The 7,069-nt window shown below is 42.8% G+C and overlaps 1 long non-coding RNA gene across 1 annotated transcript in view; it reads right to left on the bottom strand.

The window, feature by feature from the left end:
* The window catches only part of LOC309625736, a 31,656-nt gene extending 24,832 nt beyond the window's left edge, over positions 1-6,824 (bottom strand). The window contains exon 1 of the long non-coding RNA XR_014242719.1: positions 14-6,824. This is a non-coding gene — a long non-coding RNA (uncharacterized lncRNA). The remainder of the gene's footprint in view (positions 1-13) is intronic.
* Positions 6,825-7,069: the final 245 nt, after the last annotated feature.

Below are 7,069 nucleotides of genomic sequence, written 5' to 3'. Positions count from 1 at the left end.
CACACACACACACACACACACACACACACACACACTTTCTATAGAAACTCAGAAGAGGGCCATCCTGATCCTGATGGCCAGCCTGCAGCTGCAGCAGGGGTGACCTGATGGCCATCTGAGAGCATGAATGTGTCATAGGGGGGGCATATCAGAGAATAAGAGGGTGACAAGGAGAGAAATTGGGACACTGGTAGGTGAAGCTAGAAGATAAACTTTGCTTGCTTTGCAGTTTTATTAAAGATTGACCCTAACAGTACGGAATCCCAAAAGCAACTTGAAACATACTCTTTGTGAGAATGGAAATGTGTTGTTTCTGTTGCTTCACGGGGGGCCATGGGACTGCCACCATTTCGAGTCTTTCAATGGTCCCACCGTGCGGGCAACTACATTCCTGTCCCTGAAAGTCCTTGGCGAACTTCCCCATGTGGATGTGGTCTCCTCCCACCCCCTCCCAGCCTCCAAACCAATCTGATTTTTTGAAGGGTTACTTTTTTAGGTTTCATTTGTACAGAGCAGATCGAGGGCTCTCCATCCTCCCCATGCTGGGGAAGGACGGTGCCTTCCCTTTGCAACAATGAAAGTGGCTTCTGCCTTCGAGGCAGGCGTGCACCTGGCCTTGTGCCGGGAAACACAGCTGCTTGACTGCGGGGGGTTATTCGAGACTCAGCCTCACTGGGGAACTGGGAGGTATGTTTCTCTTCATGTAGCTCTTTCCCCATCATAGCAATTTCAGTTTTACTGGCACATTTTTCCTCAAGCCATTACTTAAGAGAGAGCAGCATGAATATGAATAATGGAATTTGAGCAGAAAATTTCCAATGGCAAGAAGAGGCTGAGCCGCCAAGTCTCATTCAGCCTGGAGACTTGACCACATGCCTGAGGAGCACAGGGGTCTGGGCCTGCCCATGCTTTCATTTAAGAGACGGGAGCTAGTTGAGTGAGAATAGACTCCAAAGCTATCATATCCTTTCTTTCTCTTTTTGACTGTGTTTCTAAAAGAGTGAAGAAATATCTAGCGAGAATCTGCAGTTCCTTTTCTCAGGCAGCCAAGTACAAATCCATTTGCTGAGTCCAAGAGGAACTAGGGCTTAGCTGAGAATGCCAAAGCTTTGCAAAGCAAAATAGGAAGGGCAATTTCTGATCTTAAATTAGCACCATCATGCATGAGGAGAATTCTAATGGTCCACATGTTGTGTTACACGGCTGTGATATTTTAGGAACTTTAAAGTTCTCGCACAGATCCGCCATTTTGCGTTCTTGAATAAATATGTAGGAAACTAGTATTTCCCAACCCAGACTGTTCAGACCAGAACATCATCACCACCATTTGATTAGTTTACTGGCCCTTGAGGCCAGTGGAGCTTCTGATCTATTGACTGCCAGTCAGCTGGCACTGATCCGTGATCTTAAAACTTGAGACGAGAGAGTCATTACTTTTCAGGGGAAGCTGGTGTTGGGCTCACGAGAAGAGCCGGGGAGCAGGTATTTATTGTGCATATTCAGTGCCGTGTCCTATGGTAGGTGCTTCACAGGTAGTACTTTTCTATAATCCTCACAACAGCCTCGAGATGTATTATGATCCCATTTTACAGATGGTCAGATAAGTTGAGTAACTTGCTTACATCTCACACACAGCGTGTCTGTGAGGGGACAGACCAGAGTCACTCTGAAGCTGCCCTCTTTCCATACACCAAGGCAGTGATGGGAACAGCAATGTCGGCTAGGATTCTGCATCCCATGTGCTACAGGGGTGGGTGCTGTCTAACGTGGCATTTTGTAAAACTCCATTTGCGTTAAAGGGAGAACCAATCTCGAAGCCTCCGATGTTCCCTTCAGTTGAACCTCACTATTCAGACTAGTGTTTTCCACCCATGTCTTGCTCATGTCTAGGATATTGGTAGCTGCAGGAGCCTACAAGTTGTAGCCCCAGTGGGACACTGAACCCTACAATGGGCTTTGTGAAGACAAGAATTGGGCCCAGACCCAAGAACGTAAATATGGAAATTAGGCACGTGAGCTGGGGGAGTCCTGCTGGAGGGATTTGCTTTGGGGGTCCATAGTATGCTTTGCTCATCACCCCAAGTCTGACCCTTCACTGTAGCCTTCCTGGGAAGTGGCATCGCTCATTCTAATGTACGAAGTCAAATGAACGTTAGACTTTGCAATACTTAAACATATTAAACCCTGCTTTACAGTACCTCAGCTATTCAGATTATTAGGAATTTTAAGTCAGCACATTCGAAGTATTCCTTCATTAAATGAACAGTTACTGTGTCCCTTCCATATCTCAAGCCCCATGTTGGACCTGGGTATCAAATATTTCCTAAGTGCAGTCCTCACTCTCGAGTACCATCTAGGGGAGCTCCATAGCAGTGCAGAGGAGAAGGCAGCTCCTTCTGCTGTGGATGTAAGAGAAGGCTCCCCAGAGGAAGATACTTTTGAGAAGGGCCTTGAAGGATGAATAGGAGTTTTCTAGGAGGAGAAGGCAGGAATGAGGACTGGAGATACATGACCACCACACAGACATTTAGAATAAGTACTGCAGAAGTGCGTATAGCACAGTACAAGTTTTGCCGTCACTACACATGTTTTATTCCCAATGTGTTTAGCTCTGCAACAGTATTTTATAATTGTTCTTTTTGTTGCTGTATATTTCGGTTACCACCATCACTATCTAAGAGTGTGATTTGGCATACGTACATTAAGTTCAAGTAAGTAGAGTTTATTCAATGGTGGTATGCATAGTGACAATTTGGGGCACCTTAGGAAGGTATACAATATTAGCAACCTGATATTTATTGAGTACCTACTTTACGTCAGCCTCTGTGGTATTGGTTACCCATGTAACCTCATTTAACTTTTACAACAATCCTACGAGTTGAGTATTTTTGCTCATATTTAACAGTTGAGATAACTAAGACTCAGAGAAGTATAATAGTATATTTGGACTGTTTGGGTTTAGATAACAACTCCTTACTTATTAGTTTTTGTTTGACCATGAGCCAGTTACTTCACCCCTCCAACCAGCAAACCGGTAGTAATAATAGCATACTTATCAAAAGGTTGTCGAAGGATCAACTGAGTTGATCTCTGTTCAGCCCTTGGCCCAGTATAGGTGCTCAATGAAGTATAACTATTTTTAGTTATTATTCCAGAGGTTAACCAACTTGCCCAGAATTAATCACTATTCTATCTGATTCCAAAACATGTACTTGCGTGTTTTAAAATTAGAGCTCAGATTCCATGACCTACAAGGATTATTCACGAGATAAGCAAAGTTGTTGAAACAACATGTATTACAAATAAATAGTTGAAGGACAACACTACACACAATCAATGGAGTCCTTATAATTATGAGGCAGTGAGTAAATGGATGTAAACCCAAGAGAAAATAAATATTCAGGAGTTTTGAATGCCAATACATGGGCCAAATCTGAAATCTAAAAATCTTCCATTCTTGAATTTATTTCTTAGTCTATCTGGTTGGTTAAGGGTTTTTTTTTTTTTTTCAGTCTTTTCATCTTTACCATGGATACAGAAATATATAGGGTAAAGCAATGATATAAGTCTGTAATTAGGTGTGTTAAATATTTTATATCCAGCCTTATTTCTTTTCAGTTAGCAGCTTTTCAACCATTACCAATTCGAACTCTGCTGCTTTAACAATTGCAAATTTTGGCAGAGGTCATTCTGATTTAAAGCCATTCGAACCCTGAAATCTTGCTAAGTTAAAGTCAGCTCCTGCTAGGAATCCGAATCTGAAGATGGGAGGTTTAGCTGAGAATTAGGTTGGAGGAGAGCTTGTGAGTGACATTTAGCAAGTGCCACTCTCTGCAGAAGCTGCTGTTTGATAATCCCGTCATATTTGTGAGTTGGAGCTTCAAGCTCATGCCTGGAACTCACAGGAGACAGTAATGTCCTTTGAGGACACAACTCTAAGTGTACAGTAGCAATGCTATCTGGACTTTGGCTTTCACAATCCTTTCTGGAGGGATGCACTTTGGTGTTAGGGCAAACCCCAAGCAACTGCTTTTTCTGGTTGTAGCTTAGGTGTAAGCAATGTTTCCTGACCCAACAGTCCAAGGAAGGGAAGGCAAGGAGGACCTTCCAGCCTGTCTGATAAGATCTCTCTGAGAGCAGGAGAGAGAAGGGAGGAGGTTGCGTGTATAAATTTTTGCTTGGAGGACCCTGATTTCAAATTCTCACCACAGCTAAATGATTGATAATTGATGAGCAAACTTGTACGTATCTCTTTCCAGACGGGTTCTCATCAAACCTGTATCTTTCCAGTTACAAAGTTCATATATGACCTGGAGTCTGAGCTCTGTTGATTCTCAGTTTCTTTATATAGTTTATTTCTGCATTTTTTTTTTTGTCCTGGAAGCTTCCTGCACTTTTAGCTCCATTGAACTCCATTTAGCATTGGGAGTAACTAAGGAGCATCTCTTTGGAAGCCTGTGACAGAACCGTATTCTAGAATGCATTCGTGTCCCCGTCTCTCCTACCTTTGTTTAATCTGCTAAGCTGTTGCTGCCTCCTCACAGCTAAAGCAAAGGTGATTACTCATTTTATTAGCGTGTTTGCCTGGAGACTTCTGAGCCTTCTGGAAGGATAGATGAATCACAGTTGCTAGTTGATCTTGTCTGTAAGCAGGAGAGTTGACTTAGCAAGCTGTGAGCTTCTTGGGATCACGGTCTAGAGCAAGCCCCTACCTTTAAAAAGGGCACTTGCCAGCCCCTCATAAATGCCTTCAGACATATTTAATTTATTGACTAGCTTGTTCCTACATGTCCCTGTATGAGTCTACTATGTCTGGGTTAAAATCAAGCGAGAAGAGGTTATCATGGCTCAGAACAGGCATGGTTAAGAGTAGATTAAAATGGAGAGTTCGCATTTAATGGGTACAAAGTTTCCACTGGGGAAGATGAAAAAGTTCTGGGGATGGATGTTAGCATCGCATGGTTGTATGACTTTGCGAATGTCCTTAATGCCACTGAGCTGTAGACTTAGAAGTGATTTAGATGGTAAATTTCATGTTATGTATATTTTACCACCGACTGGGTGGTATTTAAACAACAGAAATTCATGGTCTCACAGTCCTGGAGGCTAGAAGCCTAAGATCAAGCAGAGGTGGTTTCTTCTGAAGCCTCTCTCCTTCGCTTGTAGGTGGCCGTCTTCCCCAGGCATCTTCACATGGTCATCCCTCTGTGTGTGTCTGTGTTCTAATCTCCTCTTCTTAAAAGGTCACCAGTTGTATTGGAATAGGGCCCATCCTAGTGACCTCATTCTAACTTACCTACCTCTTTAAAGGCCCTGTCTCCAAATACCATCACATTCTGAGGTCCTGGGAGTGAGGACTTCCACATATGAATTTGAGGGAACACAATTCAGCCTGTAAGAAAAATAAAATTTTAGAAAGTAGTTTGGACTTGGTTATCAGAAGGAGTTCAAAACTTGCAATTTCTAACGCAGTAGATCTCAAATGAGGCGTGAGAATGGCCTGCAAGTTCTCCACAATTCACACACCTTTCAGAATCTTAATATATGGGCCTAGATCTTTTGAAACACCTCCCTGGGAGCACAGTCTGGCAGGAAAGGAGGAGAGAATGGATCCACTTACTTTCACAGCTAAATCTAGAGCTGTTTGAAAAGGATTCTTTTTTTAATTTAAAAATTGATTTGAGTAAATTTAGATGATGTTGTTTATACATACAAGTCACTTACATGGTGGGCTTGACCTTGGTAGGTCTGAGACGTAAGCAATCTCATAATGTGCATGGCCCGGGTCAGGGTGGAATAAAGCCACCCCATCAGGAGGGGGAGTCACCATGATGCTTTTCCACCAGGTTGGGCTACAGGGAGCTTAGACGGCCCCCTCCCTTCCCCCTCTGCTTTGTCCCAGCACCACATTGCACTCCCCAATACCAGGAATTATTGTCCTTAAAAAATAGATGACCAGTTGTGTCCCCAGAGGGTCAAATTCTACTCAAGATAGGTAAAGAGCTGTCAGGAGCCCGGGGTGGTCTGCTCACTCTACCACCAATTCACATGGTAGTATTGGGCAGTTCACCTCTGTGGACTCCAGTTGCCTCATCTGTAAAGTGTGGGACACACACTGGATGGCAAGAATGTGTCGTGGTTACGCACGTGGGCTTGAGTCAGGCAGACCTGGGTTGGAGGATTGTGTCGTCTTGAACAAGTGACTTCATTTTTGACCCTCAGTTTCTTCAAAATGGGGGAGATAATGGACACTCTGTTTCTCGTAGAGTCATGAGGATCAAGGAGATAATGCACGTAAACTCTACCATCTAGTAAACTCCCATGTCTTATCATCATTACCACCATTACCATCTACCATTCCAAACTCAGAACAGCCTGGTTCTATGATTCTAAATCACAACGAAGGGGATTCAATTTGACTAGATGAGAAACTAACTGTCTCTTCCTTTTTTTGGAATTGAAGTATAGTTGATATACAATATCATGTTAGTTTCAGGTGTACAACACAGTGATTCAGTCATATATATGGGGTTGGCCAAAAAGTTCATTCGGGAACTTTTTGGCCGACCCAATATATTTTCTTCTTCAGATTCTCTTCCCCCAAAGGCCATCAGAAAATGTTGAGTATAGTTCCCTGTGCTATATAGTAGGTCCTTGTTGGTTGTCTATTTTATATATAGCAGTGTGTATATGTTAATCCCAACCTTCTAATTTATCCTATCCCTTACCCCTGTTTCCCCTTTGGTAACCATAAGTTTGTTCTCTATGTCTGTGAGTCTCTTTCTGTTTTTGAAATAAGTTCATTTGTGTCCTTCCTTCCTTCCTTCCTTCCTTCCTTCCTTCCTTCCTTCCTTCCTTCCTTCCTTTCTTTCTTTCTTTCTTTCTTTCTTCCCTCCCTCCCTCCCTCCCTTCCATATAAGCAATATCATAAGATACTTATCCTTGTCTGGCTTACTTCACTTAGTATGATAATCTCTAGGTCCATCCATGTTGCTTCAGGTGGCATTATTTCATTCTTTTTTATGGCTGAGTAATATTCCATTGCATATACACACACCTTCTTTATCCA

Source organism: Balaenoptera borealis (genome assembly GCF_965194805.1).
Source record: "Balaenoptera borealis genome assembly, chromosome: 3".
In the NCBI taxonomy this organism is placed as follows: Eukaryota; Metazoa; Chordata; class Mammalia; order Artiodactyla; family Balaenopteridae; genus Balaenoptera; species Balaenoptera borealis.
The sequence above is the reverse complement of the archived record's forward strand: the minus strand, read 5'-3'. Positions and strand labels throughout refer to the sequence as shown.